This window comes from Silene latifolia, chromosome 9 (assembly GCF_048544455.1).
Source record: "Silene latifolia isolate original U9 population chromosome 9, ASM4854445v1, whole genome shotgun sequence".
NCBI classification, from domain to species: Eukaryota; Viridiplantae; Streptophyta; class Magnoliopsida; order Caryophyllales; family Caryophyllaceae; genus Silene; species Silene latifolia.
In genome coordinates this window covers 98,355,148-98,372,969 of record NC_133534.1, presented here as the reverse complement: position 1 = coordinate 98,372,969, position 17,822 = coordinate 98,355,148, and the positions used below count along the sequence as shown (strand labels likewise).

The window sequence follows — 17,822 nt, the reverse complement described above, 5'->3', positions numbered from 1 at the left end:
GTGAGACTCAGGACATTGGATGAAACTTCCAACCGCATCTCCCAGTATGGTAATGTCTTCACGAACTGGGACAGGCAGTTGAAAGTTTTCATGGCCTGGAAAGACTTCGGTTATCTCCACTTTTCTATGATTCGGAAAAAGTTTTTCGGCATGAACAACCACTACAGTTTCCGTTGCTGATTTGGTGGGCATTTCTACGAGAGCCCGGCCAACACATACATATGGTTTATCGAATTTAGGGTCAACAAGAATAACTGGCCTCTTGTTTACGGCCTGAAGAATACACATACATTATTATATCCCAAAATTTAATAGAATTCATATAAATTTAACTAATTAAACACTTCATGCATACCTTACTGAAAATAGCGAACTGACTTGAAAGGGATGTATGCTGTTTTCCATCAACCGTCTTCTCAAGTTGCATCTCCTTTTCATACCCATTATTTACGTAATAAAATTAACCAATGGCACGATGTCAGAAGTTATAGCATTAGAGCTGGCAGGGAACACACCCCCTGATCTTACCCAAAAAAAAAAGAAAAGAAAAATAAGGAAGTATTAGGTACCTGATCGACTTTAGTTGTTACAACTTCAGAAGCATTAGGTACCTGATCTTTCTGAATCTCGTTGACCGATACTTCCTTCTCATGTATTGCCAAGGTAGTAGTGTTCTCGGCCTCTTGACCAATCTGTTGTACCTTATTACCCCCTTTATAAACGACATCCTCCATCATACTCACTTCTTCTTCGGAAAGCTTGCCTCCAGCATTCAACTTTAGTAGTACGGATGCCATTAACTGAAGCTGCGTGCCAAGAATTTAATGTTTCGGCAATTTTTATCCCAACAATAACATGTGAATTGAACTTAAATGAAAATAATAGAATAAATGGTATCATGTCAGCCTTCTCAGCCTTAGTCTTCCTTTTCTTCTTTTTCGGGGCAGTTGTCCCATAATATTTCTTTACTCCAACCTGTAACGGGACGCCCCCTCAATCGACCTGGATGTTCGGGTCGGCCGATCGCTCTAGCAAGAACGTCATCACGACCATTGGGAGTGAATTTACCTTCTTCTACCTCCTTCAATATGTTGTCCTATAATATATTAAATAAACTATAAATTATATTTGTGACTAAAAAATAAAGTTAGTAATGAACTCGTCTTAATAAAATAATGCTTACTATGTTGGCCAACACTTCCTCATCATATTTGTCACGCGACCGGGATCCTTTAGGTGTGTGCCCTTCTTTATAAGTTACATGCCGATCCAAGTTGGTCACTCCCTTTGCCACCTACACATTAACATAGTAACAGTTATACATGTAAATGTGTATCAAGTCCAAGTGTGATTAAAAAAATCAAGTCTCACAGGGGAATGCATGCTACTTACGAGGTTCTCTTCTATCTTTATGTAACCGCCTCGAGAACCATACCATATCCCCTTCTTGCATGAAATGTAAGCACGATTTCTTCTGCTAACGGCCTTAAAATATTTATAAAAAAGAACAAGTATATTAGATAATAAAAAGATTATATAAAGAACTCATTAACTAAAAAAATGATAGGTAAATCGTTAAAAGGCGAGGATATTTAACCTGAAACTTCTCACTAGTTCTCATCTCTTTGAAAAGATCCCATTGCTCCTGACTGATGGTGGGACACTTATTGTCTCCCAGTGGTTTCTTATGCATCTCCCCCGTTGCCTTGTCCACATCCAACCAATCCCTAGCAACGTCACACTTCCACTGCCTTAGGGCATCCCCTGCCTTATGCATTAAATACTTATCATGGCATTCATCGGCAATATCAAAGGCTTCCTTTACACGAGCTAAGTATAACTTCCTCAATTTCGGATTCAAATTACTAATTTCATCTAAATGGATAGGCACAAACTGTCTTGTGCAACATCCAATCCAACTGGATAAAAAACCCGCATTTGGACCAGTAGGGAAACCCTTCGAGCTCCATGTTATTTCAAGCGGCTCTTTAGCGGCTATAGCTGCAAGGGCTTGCGGGCACTTCGTAGCACCCCTCTCACCAGGCTTATTATCATCCCCACGCTTATTATTCTTTTGACTTCTTTTCTGTTTTTCACACATGATAATCCTAAAACCCAAATATGAATGAAATAGTAAATGAACAACTTAACAACGTCATGCATAGTATTATCTAAAACCCTAAAGAGGAATGAAATTTTAAAACAACAGATTGAGGTTCTAAAATCCTAAACCCTAATAAGAGGAGTGAAGTAGATGATGCGGGATGATAAAGATAACAAAGAAGACGAAAAACAAACAGATGCATGAAAAAGAAAAAAGATGATCGTCTTAAAACCCTAATGACGAAACATAAAATTAAAGTGAACATACCTGATGATGATGATAACGAGCAGGATGATAAGGGAATGCAACGGAATCTGGGCGTCGGAAACTGGGCGACGGCCGGCAACGAGAATGTAGAAAGCGGGGGAGAGAGAATTATAAACTCAGGATACCAACGGTTGAACTGGTGTTGTGTGTGTTTGTGTGGTATGCTGTATGTGTTTGTAAATTAGTTTTTTATTAAGACAAACTATTGACAACGGGTCCTCAAAACAAAACCGTTGTTATATGTTAATAACAATGGGTCAATAAAAGTCAACCGTTGTCAAAACTTATTAAAATATACCCGTTGTAATATATTTTCACCAAATTTGCGCCAAAATGAAATATGTCTAAAAAATCAATGACAACAGGTAGGGGTACTACACCCGTTGTGGAAAGTAATAACAACGGGTGATGTAACTATAACCGTTGTTGATAGTAATAACAGCGGGTGATGTAAATATAACCGTTGTTGAAAGTAATAATAACGGGTAATTTAAATATAACCGTTGTTATTGTTGAACCATTTTTTTTAAAAAAAAAAAATTTCTGTAATTCCATTACACCAAACCTGTAACAATACATACTGTAACAGCAGAAGCAACATATACGGCAACATTATTCAGCAATTTCAACACCAGCATCCACATCTAATAATAAGATCAAGAAAATAAGACAACACCAGCTACTATTTCATTATAAGATACAGTGGGTAGATCATATGAGAACGGAGGAAGTAATAACTTATATTCTGGACAATCTCAGGATCGGGGACGTTTCTTGGATGCCATAGTTTCTTCGTTAACCCTAATACCTTCACCATGGTCATCACGCATATAGATGCTTTCAGTATCCTCATGATCAGTGTCAACATCGTCCAAATAAGATACAGTGGTAGAGTGATCCATTCCCTCAAAAACGACATCCTAATCATCATCACCATTATCGGATGGACTACTCCTTCTACTCCTTATAGACAAGACAATGACCACTTCTTATCCATAGGATCGGTGACATAGAACACTTGTTTAGCTTGGGATGCCATTATGAAAGGATAATCCTTATTATTGCCAACCTTACCCAGATTGACCAACGTAAATCCCATCTTATCCTTTCAGACACAATGAATGTTGTTATCAACCCAGATACATCGAAACAAAGCCATTGTGAAATCAATGTAATCTAGTACCAATATTTCTTGAATAACACCATAATAAAGGCATTTTTCCCAAATAGGCTTTTTATCTTTTGAAGTAGCAAAGTGCATTGCTTCAAATTCAGAACTCACACCACTATTTTGCATTGTGCTCAACTCATCTTGCTCGCGGGTGTAAAAAGTATATCCATTAATGGCAAAATCTAACTAAAGGTGACCCTGGCATTTGGACCTAAACCAAGACGTAGTAACCTAGGAGAGATGTCATCACCAGTTTGATTCGTACACTCTAAGACAATATTCCTAAACAACTCTGCAAACGTCTTCGTATGCTAGTTTGCAATCCACTTCTCAGTCTTGTTTGGGTGATCGTATTAGAGCTCATCTTTGTGTTGTTGAATATAAGGTTGCACCTCATCTTCGTTGTTTAGCACATACGTATGTGCTAAATGCAACATTTCACATGTCACATTTTTTTCAAACCGGCCCCTAATACCTTTTCCGGTCATCCAGTCACTATGACGATTCTTAGGAGCGCCAATAACCTCCTCAGGGGAGAGATGCGCGTAACAATATGAAAGAGATTCGTCTAAAATAGCGCGTTCAACAATACAACCTTCCGGACGATACCTATTAGATGTATAGTCCTTGTAGACTTTCATCGATCTTACGAAAGGATACTGGTATCTCAAGTACACGGGCCCAAGGTACAAAATCTCCCTAACCAAGTGAATGGTCAGATGAATCATGATAGTGAAGAAAGAGGGTGGAAAATACATTTCCAACTGACAAAGAGAGGTTACAACGAGGTCCTGCAATGAATCCGCGTCATCGGATCGATGACTTTCTCGCAATGGACTGGAAGAAGAGACATAATCTAGTTATAGCATATCTTACCTTTTCAGGTAAAATGGAACGAATAGCCACAGGTAGTAATTGTTGCATCAAAGTGTGACAATCATGTGACTTTAACCCGGTGCGTTTTAGGTCTTGCATCGACACTAGGCTTTTGATGTTTGACGAATAACCATGTGGCACTTTAATCTATTCAAGCATGCACATAACTCTTTTTTTTCATTCCGTGAAAGGGTATAAGCTGCTGGCAGTAAAAATGTACGATTACCTCTCTTCTGTGGTGCCAACTCTAGCCTAATACCCATCATTTTCATATCTTCCCTAGCTGTGGCGTTATCCTTTGTTTTACCAGGAACATTCAGAAGGGTATTGATAATATTATCACAAACATTTTCCTCAATGTGCATGAAATCGAGGCAATGCCTGACGTCCAGGTCAGGCCAATATGGAAATTTATCAAAAAATATGGATCTTTTTTTATACCCACGAGTAGACAATTTAGAGCCGCTTTTTTTTCCATAATCTATCTCAATATGCTTTACTTTCTGATAAACTTCATGCCTACTCAAATATCTAGGAGGTTGACGAAGTTCTTGTCTTCTATTGAATGCTTTCTGCATCTTGCGATAACAATGGTCATGATACAAGACCTCTTATTTCCCATATACACATACTTAGGAGAACACTTCAAGTATTCAGACTCGATATCCTCCCCACACAATGGACAAGCCACTTTCCCATGAACTTTGTGCCCAGAAAGGTCGCCATAAGCCGGATAGTCAGATATTGTACACAATAACATCGCTCTCAAATTGAAAGTTTCGTTCTTATATGCATCAAATACTTCTATCCCACTATCCCACAACATTCGCAAATCATCTAGAAGAGGTTCCAAATAGACATCTATATCATTTCCAGGTTGTTTAGGGCCAGAAATTAACAACGACAACATTAAATACTTTCTTTTCATGCACATATATGGAGGTTAGTTTTAAATAGCCACCACTACTGGCCAAGTACTATGTTGGCTACTCATGTTTCCGTGTGGGTTCATTCCATCAGTGGATAGCGCTAGACGTAAGTTTCTAGGTTCATTGCCGAACTCAGGATACTTAGCGTCGAACGATTTTCATTGCATACCATCTGCCGGGTGTCTTAGCTTTCCATCATTTATTCTTCCTGTTTCATGCCAAGTTAACATTTTTGAATCATCGGGATTCACATAAATCCTTATGAATCTTGGTATCACTGGAAAATACCACAACACCTTAGCCGGGATCCCTTCCTTATCCTTATAACGCCACTCCAAACATTTAGGGCAATTGGTTAAGTTTTGATATAATTTCCGATACACTATGCAATCATTTGGACATGCATGTATTTTCTCATATTTCATACTCACTCCTCTTATTAGTTTTTTCGCCTCGTATGTTTTAACAGGTAGAACATTACCATCTGGAAGCAACTCCTTTATCAAGGCTAAAAAACTAGTGAAACACGTGTCACTCACCCCATTTGCCCCCTTGATATTATACAACTTCACCACAGCCGACATTTTTGTAAACTTACAACCAGGATACAGAGGTGCTTCAGACTCACACAACTTCTCATACATGTTGTTAAGGTCATCCCAATTAATAGTCTCATCACCTACATCTTCAAAAGCATTCGACTCATCATCATTCTCTTCATTATCTATAGACCCAACATTCAACTTCTCTGCTTCCAACTCTTCCAACTCAAAAAAATCGGCAAACTCAGGATCATCAGTTAGCCTTTCGTGTACCTCAACATTATCTTCTTCAGAGCTATTCTCGTCCTCTAATGGTTCCCCATGAAAAATCCAACGTGTATAGGATCGACTAAATCTCCACTTTTCTAGGTGTATTTTAACGTCCGGAAAAGCCATATAGCTAATATTACCACATCTTTCACAAGGACATGCAATACTAGAAGAACCTTTCAAATTGTTCGAAACGGCTTCATAAAATTAAGCTAAACCATCCTTATAGTTGCGGTCTGTAGACACCTCAAAGTTGTCTACCTAGCCTTATGGGTACCCGATGATGAGGCTAAAACTAAATGACTAAATGAAAATTGATAATGTTATAATTAAAGGCTCTTTACGCTTATTTTTTCGAGAAGTTATTCAAAATGACATAAAACCATAAAAAAGGCCATTATCTCCTTTGTCCGACTAATCTTTATATATAAAGCCCACCTTATTTCTCCATAAAATTGACCTACGGACCACGCCCATTATAGGCCTAATTAAATAGTGCAGCTTATCATTAAACGCCCAAAATCACATGTAGACAAAGTACGTAAAATGGTGTATTAGGTTGGGCTTTGTTGTTGTTGCTCCTAATTAAGAGACGCTTAAAGATAGAATATTAGTGAAAGTGTGATGCGTCTTAATACAATCGTGTAAGATAACAATTTTCGGCCTAGAAATCTATCTTCTCTGATTCCCAAATTTTGTCAAACTCAAACAAGAATTACTATATATACCTTTCATGCACATGCGCATGCGGAGGGAGGCAGAGCGAGACAAACACAAACCAGCGACACCAAATATCAATACAAGATCAGACCACATATTCAATACTCTTATACCGTCTCAAATATACTATTTCTGTTCCCAAATCAAACTACAAATAAATCGTCTCAGATCAAACCACATACAATAAATTGTCCCAATTTCATATAAGCGCATAAGAGCCAATAATTAACGAAAAAGTCGAAATTCATTAATAGTCAAACATCCAGATAGGCCTGAGGGTACCGACATCAAATAAGTTTTTCTTTACTCTTTCTTTTTCTCTTTAATTCTTTTCTTTTGTCTTTTATTTATTTTGTCTATTTTATTGTATTTACTAACCAAGTTAATTTGTCCTTGTCTCAGATTTATATCGTCTTATGTATAAAATTGTATAATTAACCTTTTCTTTTATTAAAATCGTCAAATATATAATATTACAAATAGATAGTAGAGGCCGTCAGTTTGATGGGCGATCCGGGTGCCTAACACCTTCCCTGATCGTACCTTTACCCCCGAATCCGCAATCTTTGGTTCAGACCGGAGTGACGGATCAGTCTCCATCCCAGGGATCAAAAGGGGCCTTTCCGTTAAATTTATTTTTGTATGTTTTTTATAAAACCTACTGACGACTCCATACTATTACATATTTCGAAAAAAGGAGATTTTTTCAGGGATCTCACAGTGGCGACTCTGCTGGGGACTTTTTAAGAGGGTAAGACTCGAAATTTAATTGTAATATTATTTATTTGACTAACTCTGTTTTTGAGCACATGTTGGTTAGCGGCAGGACTTAAATTTAGTGCAAATCAGGTAAGCAATCCGCATCATGATTTTCCTAGTAATTCCTCTAAATTGGACTATATTCTTGTTACGTGTGTCTCATGCTAGCAAAATTGAAATTGTTTTACCATTCTGTCATATATATGTGGAATATCACTCATGTTGATTTTTACGCATATTCTTGTTTGTGTTCCAACCCTTTTGTTTTGTCTCTTCTTATCATCACGTTTCGTTTTTTTTTACAAGACAAAAAAGGCGTAGGCTCCCCGTTAGCCAATATAACGTCATTTAAGCTACCCTAATTTACCCTCGGAAATTATGTTGTATACTTAGAAGGTTCATTCGACCGACTAGGCCTTACATGTATTTTCCACCTCATGATGTCGCGTTTTGGCAACTCGTCCCTGGTATATGACCGGGGAGACAAAAGCGAGAGAGATCTTTCTCGGGTATTTTAATGTTGTGAGTCTTTCGATTTCCTACCCACAAACCTAACCATAGATCCCGTAGAACCTTTGTTAGGCTATATTATGTGTCCTGTTTGTTGATAATTATTGACATGATCTTACTCGTAATAAATTAACCCAAAAAAAAAAATATGATAAATAGAATTTGTTCAAGACGTGTGTTAACAGGGATAGCTAGTATGCATTGTCCACTCACATACAGCCATAAATTAGCCTATGCATGCATTTGCAATTACATGCGTCAGTTTCGTTCTCAGTCCGTCATTTTGTCCATCGGTCCTGCACACTCCAAAAAAAAAAGAGAAAAAAAAATAATACAAAGTTCAGTTTGTTTCGTCAGTCACACAAAAAAAATTTAGTACTCAGCACTTCCGTCTTAGGTGACCCTTCTTCCATAAGTCATTGCATGTATCGTTATCACATCTGAGTCTCTCCGTCTGTCTTTTCGCCAGTAGCAAGTCTAGCATTATGTAAAAAATCAAGTTCAATTATACCTTCATTACATCTTGTATGCATCACTTAGGGATTAGTGAACATGATTTATGGACTTATAGGTGGTTTGACATTTGCCTCGTATAGAGTATATACACTTAGAACTCATATCTAGGCAGTGGCACGATTTTCTGTCAGCACTTGCGCATAGTGTCGATCTCTGCATGACCCCAGTCCAGTACATCAGTAGTACCTGATCATATAAAAAAGGGGTTTATTAGGCATTTACATTCAGATCTCATATAAGCAGTTGTACATGTGCATTCACTTACTCCATTCTTGTCCTGTTGTAAAAGAAATAATTCCTTTTCTAAAAGCTACGATGTCATGATCCGGGATAGGGGGGAGTAAACGAGACCCTAATTTTAATAGCCACTCTAGCTTGGTAACAAAAGAAGGGTACAGAAAGACTAGACAATAGCCCTAACTCACATGTAGTTTCCATCAAAATTTGCTTAAACTAGGACCATCCTAGTCCTCGTTAAATTATATAAAAGAAAAAAGAAAGTCAAAACCACTACCAAATTACTCCCTCAAAATACGGTACTATCACAGAAAATGCTAGAATCAAAAAAAAAAAAGTTATACCTATTGAGTACATATTGTCTAGCCATATTGAGTTAAGGGAAGAAAGATCTACTGAGCTTTAGTCAATTACACTAAAAAGGTCATAATTACTTTGTCGTATGTAAGACGTAGTGACACAGTCATAGGAATTCATAGGAATTTTGTCGAGCTTTCGCCAAATATAGGACCATCCTAGTCCTTTTTGAGTGCATTAAAAAATGAAACAAAGAGCATATGCCATTTTTATTAGTCATTTGTTCTACCTTTTACCCTTAACTAGTAGAATAGACTTGAAATACTTTAGGTCGTATCTTTTTAGTGTAGATCAGTCGACGTCTTAGAGTCAGCCTAAACGAGGGCGTGCACTAGACCATCTTTTCCATCTCTGTGGTGTGATAATTCCTTGATCGCCGTGTCTCTAACTAGGTGACCTATAGGTTTGGAGATTTCATCTTTCTACTTGATTCATTAATTTTCCATACTTCATGTGACTACTAGTTTAAGTGAGCAAAACTCTCTATATACCAAATTTATCAATTTCCCATATCTCAAATAATTACTAGATGAGCACAACCTCATATGATCGGCCATTTCGCCAAATATTGCCATCCATTCTCATTGGTGCTAGAAAACTAGCTCAAAAATGTTCAAACCAGATTCTTAGTACACCCGTGTCCAAACATATCAAATAAAACACGGGAGCGCACACTCCATGTCCTTAAAACGTAGAGGTGACCGCTAGCCCTTTAGAACGAACTTAAGATGTGAGTCTAATTCCAATACAAGCTCAAAAATACTCACACCGAAGACTCTCATAAGTCGACGAAAATTCCAGTCAAATTTGCAATCAAAGCCAGTGACAAAAGTCTCAAAATTTCATAAGAAAAAAAAAACCAAAGTGCAATTTATGATCCACTGTCAAAAATCCCGAAGATTCACAAGACAAAAATAATTCCAGAAAAAAAAAAGCAAAAAAAAAAAAAAAAAAAAAAAACTCAATTCAAAAAGACAAAAAAAACTCCAGTCAATGATGCAACTTTTAATTATATTAAAAATTGCAGAGTAGTCATTTTTCATTTCTCGGACGAGTCAATCCACACTTACATTGTCTCCATTCCTCTTGGGACGATCCTTTCATTCACTTAGGTGAGTGAGAGAGGCACGCAGGTCTCCACTGTCTTCTAACACCATAGAACCTTCTACTCCATTCCATTTATCACCCTCGTTTAGCATCTAAGACTTCGGGGGATGTACACTTAATTTATACGGTCATATAAGTATTTTGTTTCTATGCTATTAGTTTTGGTTAATTAGCAGAGGTTGTTACTGTAAAGAGGGCAAAACTCATTTTATAATCTGAATCTCAAAATCCAAGGCAAAAAATAATAATAATAAGAAAACATTTTGGCACAGTCATGACCCATACCAGGTCGAAAAAAAAGAAGAAGAAAGCAACAGAAGAAAACAGGTGTGTTAGCTATGTGACTGTTGCGTGACTGACATAGGAAAATACCTGAAGTAATAGGGGGCTGACATAAGTAACAGGGGGCTATCATGAAACACAGAGTGAAGGATTTTAGCTCAGACCACGGCCATAAGTGAACACTCATTTAGAAGGCATCCGTGACCAAAATGTGGAAGGACTTACAACGAGGTAGTTCAATAGGCATAACACCTAATTAGTCAAGAGCTATTAGGAATCCTTATCCGTATCAAATACGAAGTTCCCAAATATCAAATTATATCCTTATAGATGAGAAATAGCTACTCGGGGTTAGTAATAGAAGTCGATAAGCTGAGTATTTTAAGAACTAAAAGCATGGTCAGAAACTGGATATCAATCCAAACTCAGAATACTCCGCCCCTTTCCCGGATCATCAGCACCATTTTTTTTATTCTTAGCAGGGCTAGTAAAGGAGACATCATATTTCTATAGTCTATTTAAAAAAAAAAGGTGAATTATCAATTAGCTAGTGTGGTACTTGTTGTCGTAAGAACATTAGAATCATCTTTAGCATACACATCATCTGCATCATACTATTTGCATTAATGTCGCAATCGCACTATCAGTTCAGTTCTATTATCAAGCACACTACTTGATTCGCTGTCCCAGTAAAACTATCAGTTCAATCTTATTATCAAGCATACAACTTGACCAGTAAAGAAATAAAACAAAGAAGAGAGGCGGTTAAAAAATCAGTTCAGACGGAAAAGCTTACTATTCGAAACGGAGCTTGATACCAAGAATGGAAATCCGGTCACAAAGCACAAAATCCGACGGTGCTCCTTCAACAGTCAACCGTCGCCAACCGGCGCAACCCACATCAGGAGCCAAGGATGTGAATGCAGTCCACTATTCAAGCACACAACTTGATTTAGTCGAAGAGTAATAAAAAGGGGCATAATTTCAAAATCAATCAAAAAAGAAAAGGAAGCACTTACTTCGACTGTGCTCCATCAGCAGTCATCCAGTCGCCAATCAGGGGCTCCAATGATGGCTATGCCTGCACACCTCCGCTGATCTTGTCCCAAATCAGGATAGTAAGCTTGAGCAACGATGGAAAATTTGAAGATTATTATTTAAAGAGTATAAGTTCAAAATCAATCAACAAAGAAAAGGAGGCACCTACTTCAACGATGCTTCGCCATTAGTTATCTGGTTACCGACCGGCAGCTCAAATGAAGGCTACAACTTTCATCCCATATCAGGAGCTAGAGGATCGACGGTGCCCCGTTGTAAATCATTTTGTCCCCAATCGACATGCATGCGCCGGCCACGACACAAATAACGGCTAGTTTTGTTCCATATCAGAGCATCGAACTGATTTGATTTGCTCCTCCCCAAAGGCGAATTGGAAAAGCAGAAAACAAAGAAATTGAAAGGAGAGAAAATTGTTGATTACAGCTTTTAAAAATCACTTTTTGAAAATTACAGCCTTATAAATTTTTTTTGAAAATTACATCTAAAATATTACTTTTCTTCTAAAATTGCACCAACTTGAGGTTTCCGGTTTCCGGTGAATTTTGATGATGTTTTTATGATGTTTGGGGTGATTAATTGGTTTGTGTTAAGGAGAGATAAGAAATCTGGGTAAGTAGGCTCTCAAATAATAAAGGGTACATCATAAAAACATCATCAAAATTCACCAAAAACATCAAGTTGGTGCAATTTTAGAAGAAAAGTAATATTTTGGATGTAATTTTAAAAAAAAAATTTATAAGGCTGTAATTTTCAAAAAGTGATTTTTAAAAGGCGGTAATCAACAATTTTCTCTTGAAAGAAGATCAATTAGGGGAAGTCAAAGTTTGGTCAGTTAAATATGAAAGAAGCCAAATGGAATTTTCGTTCTCCTAATCCTATAGTAAAAAACCCACGATTAAGTGGATAAGATTGGTCCACTAATTATTTCTCGTCTTTTGTTTTGCGACTTTCAAATTCGAGTTTGTAACTCAAATCTTACGCTCTTATATAATTTTACGAGTTAAATTTTAAGATTTTAAAATTTTAGTGTGTAAAAATGGATTTCACAATCCAGCTATTTTTAAAATATAAATTTTCAAATCCTGGTCGCTAGGCCCTGACACACATTTTGAGTTCTTTAAATAAAATTTTCTGAACTTGACTCTTTGCGAAATAAAATTTTGCAAATTTCAAATCCTTTGGTCGGCAGGCCCTGACATGCATTTTAAGTTCTTAAAATAAAATTTTCTGAACTTGCCCTTTTTGCGAAATAAAATTTTGCAATTTTCAAACTTATCGGTCGGCGGGCCCTGACACGCATCTAAGTTTGTAAAATAAAATTTTACGATCTTACCCATCCTTTTTCAAAATAAAATTTTGAATCCCTTGGTCGGCAGGCCCTGACATGCATTTGAGTTCTTAAAATAAAATTTTCTGAACTTCCTTTTTGCGAAATAAAATTTTGCAAATCCTAGTTTGTAAAATAAAATTTTACATTCTAATCCCTTCTCAAAATAAAATTTTGAATTCCTCGGTCGGCGGGCCCTGACACGCATTCGAGCTTGTAAAATCAGATTTTGCAGGTACACCCTTAAGTGAAACAAAGTTTTGCTTAACCAGATTCCAGACCAGTCAAACAAAGTTTGGCATTCCAGATTCCAGACCAGCTAAACAAATTATGGCTATTCCAGATTCCAGACCGGCGAAACAAAGTTTTGCCTTGCCAGTTTCCAAATTGGTGAAACAAAGTTTAACCAACTCCATTCCAGATTGACAAAACAAAGTTTTGTCATGCCAGTTCCAGACCAGCTAAACAAAGTTTGGCTATACCAGTTCCTGACCGGTGAAACAAAGTTTCATTATGCCAGTTTCGGACCAACGAAACAAAGTTTCGTTGCACCAGTTCAATCTTCATTCCAGATTAGTAAAACAAAGTTTTGCTAAACCAGTCCCAGATTCCAGCTACTACAGACAGGTAATGTAAGAGGCCCAGGTACGTTTCTTAACCTTTATCTATCCCGACCGGACTACTTTGACCTTCGTCTTACTCGGACTCGGTCAAAGTGGGGGCTTCTGTAGACACCTCAAAGTTGTCTACCTAGCCTTATCGGTACCCGATGATGAGGCTAAAACTAAATGACTAAATGAAAATTGACAATGTTATAATTAAAGGCTCTTTACGCTTATTTTTTCGAGAAGTTATTCAAAATGGCATAAAACCATAAAAAGGCCATTATCTCCTTTGTCCGACTAATCTTTATATATAAAGCCCGCCTTATTTCTCCATAAAATTGACCTACGGACCACGCCCATTATAGGCCTAATTAAATAGTGCAGCTTATCATTAAACGCCCAAAATCACATGTAGACAAAGTACGTAATATGGTGTATTAGGTTGGGCTTTCATCATATTAAAAGAGGCGTAGGATTTGATTGGAAGACGAAAAACATGATTAAACATTGCTTTGTTGCTGTTGCTCCTAATTAAGAGACGCTTAAAGATAGAATATTAGTTGAAGTGTGATGCGTCTTAATACAATCGTGTAAGATAACAATTTTCTGCCTAGAAATCTATCTTCTCTGTTTCCCAAATTTTGTCAAACTCAAACAAGAATTACTATATATACCTTTCATGCACATGCGCATGCGCATGCGGAGGGAGGCAGAGCGAGACAAACACAAACCAGCGACAGTGCGACACCAAATATCAATACAAGATCAGACCACATATTCAATACTCTTATACCGTCTCAAATATACTATTTCTGTTCCCAAATCAAACTACAAATAAATCGTCTCAGATCAAACCACATACAATAAATTGTCCCAATTTCATATAAGCGCATAAGAGCCAATAATTAACGAAAAAGTCGAAATTCATTAATAGTCAAACATCCAGATAGGCCTGAGGGTACCGACATCAAATAAGTTTTTCTTTACTCTTTCTTTTTCTCTTTAATTCTTTTCTTTTGTCTTTTATTTATTTTGTCTATTTTATTGTATTTACTAACCAAGTTAATTTGTCCTTGTCTCAGATTTATATCGTCTTATGTATAAAATTGTATAATTAACCTTTTCTTTTATTAAAATCGTCAAATATATAATATTACAAATAAATAGTAGAGGCCGTCAGTTTGATGAGCGATCCGGGTGCCTAACACCTTCCCTGATCGTACCTTTACTCCCGAATCCGCGATCTTTGGTTCAGACCGGAGTGACGGATCAGTCCCCTTCCCAGGGATCAAAAAGGGCATTTTCCGTTAAATTTATTTTTGTATGTTTTTTATAAAACCTACTGGCGACTCCATACTATTTACATATTTCGAAAAAGGAGATTTTTTCAGGGATCTCACACGGTCACTCATATTTGCATCAATCATCCAAGTTCGAGTCATTTTTCTACATTCGTAATATATAGGCAACTAATTAAGAAAATCCAATAATAGGTAAACAAATAAACGAAATTCAGGAAAGCAATTAAGCTAAATTATCAACAAATTAGATAATAACCCAAAAAATCCTATATCTATAAGCATTACTAAGAAACATATATACCTGATTGATAAACACGATGAGGGAGAGAAGACAGTGACAACAGTGACGGAGATGAAGACAGAGAGACGATCAGGGAGGAATGGAGGATGATATAGTAGCAGTATTAGCTTGTGTTTGTGTTTTGTAGCGTATAGCAGATTAAAGCAATCTGTTGTTCTTAAGATTTGCATTACATTAATAACAACGGTTACTCAGTATACAACCGTTGTTACAACCTAATAACAACGGGTTCTAAACAAACCGTTGTAATTACTTTTCACTAATTTTGCGCCAAATTATTAACAACGGTTAAAATGTATTACAGATTCAACCGTTGTTATTTGTTTTTATATTAACAACGGTTTTGAAAGTATGATCCGTTGTTAATACCAATAACAACGGTTAACAACACAGAACCGTTGTAATTATGTTTGGTAAAATTCGCGCCATCCATTCTACAACGTCTTTTGATGATTTTCGTGAATAAGCTTTGTTAAAGGGCTGTTGTAGTTGCATGTATTTGTAGTAGTGATCGCACATGATCTGATGTAGTTCCCAATTTTGTGGTTGGATGATTGGTGCCAAGATTAAGGCTTCCTTGATTCTATCAAAAGCTTCAACACACTCATTAGTGAATTGGAATTGGGCATCCTTAAGCAAAATTTGTGTGAGTGGTTTCGCGATTTTGGAAAAATCTTTTATAAAACGGCGATAGAACCCCGCATGACCGAGAAAGCTTCCCACTCCTCTTACATTTACGGGAGGTGGAAATTTCTCTATTACCTCAACTTTGGCTTTGTCAACTTCGATGCCCTTTTCCTAGATTAAATGACCCAAGACAATACCTTCATTGAACATAAAATGACACTTTTCCCAATTCAAGACAAGGCTAACATCTTCACAGTTTTTCAATACAACAGAAAGGTTATGCGAACAAGAATCAAATTCTTTTCCATAAACGCTAAAATCTGTTAGAATTATTTAATCTCATTAATATACATATACACATATGTTCAAATTTATTTAGACATAAAATAAATTGTTGATCTTATGCATGCAAACTAAATAACAAGAAATGAGAAAATCGTTTTCTCACTATTAAAAATTCGACCAAATGGGCACAAATGAAGGTCTCCTACCTTCATTTGTTCTTGAGCTAGAAAATACATTAGGATGATCATCCAAGACTTCAAATAGAAGCCCTCCAATAAGTAGCACCCAAGACTATCCCAAAATCCCACAAAATAATATGTACTAGATATTTGTAATGTGGTTTACCTTAAAATCGATTACTAATACTCATATACTACTACTAGTATTATTAGTGATTGATTTGTACAAATTAGATTCATAAAAATAATCTTTACGAAGAACAAGAGGGAGAGAGTGTTGTGTTTATCATAAAACATGAGAGTGAAAAATTGAGAAAAAATCTCTCAATTACTACTCCTAAAAACCGGTGGGTGGGGAGAGTTTTTGGACCTTTTCTTTTTCCTTTTTTGTCTTCACAAGACTAATTAGTGTAAGCCTTTGTCATAGTCAAGTCACTATCAAATGTCATAGACAAATGAATAAGACAAAACTTCTAAAATTGCCCACCAATTTTTTTGGTTATCATGTGTAATATGGAGTCCATTTTATTTTTGTCAATTGTACAATTGAATGTCATGTGACATGTGACATGTCTTATGTCATGTTTTAATTTAAAATGCATATTTAACAAATTAAATATCATTTACAAATTAAATAAATCACATTTAACAAATTGACTAGTAATTCAAAATTACTTTCACATAAAATGGTCATTTAAATACTAGTTAGTATAATTCACAACATCTTGTAATTATAACTAACTTATCATTCTCATCTCGCGTGTTTCGCAAACACTAATTAATTTTAGTAATATAACTTCTTAAATTACTAAATAAAATCTTATTTAATCACATTATAATAAGATGTCATTTTCTCTCTTATGATAATAATTTGTTCAATTTTAAGGAATTAATTAATCTGTATCGACATACAATTAATTAACCTTTTTCAATTAAGGGAATCGTCCTTTAGGTGTGACCTCAAGGGATAAACTGATCACCACCGTCGCATGACAGTAATGTCAAACTCTAGCCAACCAATCATTAACGATATGTGTGGACCAGTTGACTATATATGTAATATATCATCCCTTCCGTATTCTTGTTATGAGATTTAAATATGTGATCAATATGATCGACAATTGTGATCGCATTATTGTCGGAGGACACATATTCCAACAATCTCCCACTGGTCGTCGACAACTGTGCGTCACCAATTCTCTTGTCCTATTACGATATCCCACTCAATGCAAGGTGTCTTTCAGGTCGTACTTGCAAGTGATCATATCGAGAGTGGTTTCCTCGATCTGGAAAATAACTGATTGACCGAAATTATCTACCATATATACCTTCCGAGCGTGGCCACGCATTTCCAGTTCATTACTCCTCGAGTGGCCCTGAGATATTGTTTTAACCCTGACAAAGGGGTGGACAATTCCTATCGCACTTATTCCCTTCGACTAGCCACATCCATCATAACCCAAAATATGCCCATTTGACCCCATTTACGAA

General features: G+C 36.5%; 1 long non-coding RNA gene across 4 annotated transcripts; it reads right to left on the bottom strand.

Moving 5' to 3' along the window:
* Positions 1–8,193: 8,193 nt before the first annotated feature.
* On the bottom strand, positions 8,194–12,076 carry LOC141598219 (uncharacterized). 4 transcript variants are annotated; one of them, XR_012523339.1, is made up of 4 exons: positions 11,855–12,076; positions 11,667–11,770; positions 11,444–11,577; positions 8,197–8,850 (listed from the first exon to the last, which is right to left on the bottom strand). It is a non-coding gene; the product is annotated as an uncharacterized LOC141598219 (long non-coding RNA). The 4 variants fall into 4 exon arrangements; XR_012523340.1 differs by having other exon boundaries at positions 11,667–11,746; positions 11,851–12,074; XR_012523341.1 differs by having other exon boundaries at positions 11,667–11,746; positions 11,855–12,074.
* Positions 12,077–17,822: the final 5,746 nt, after the last annotated feature.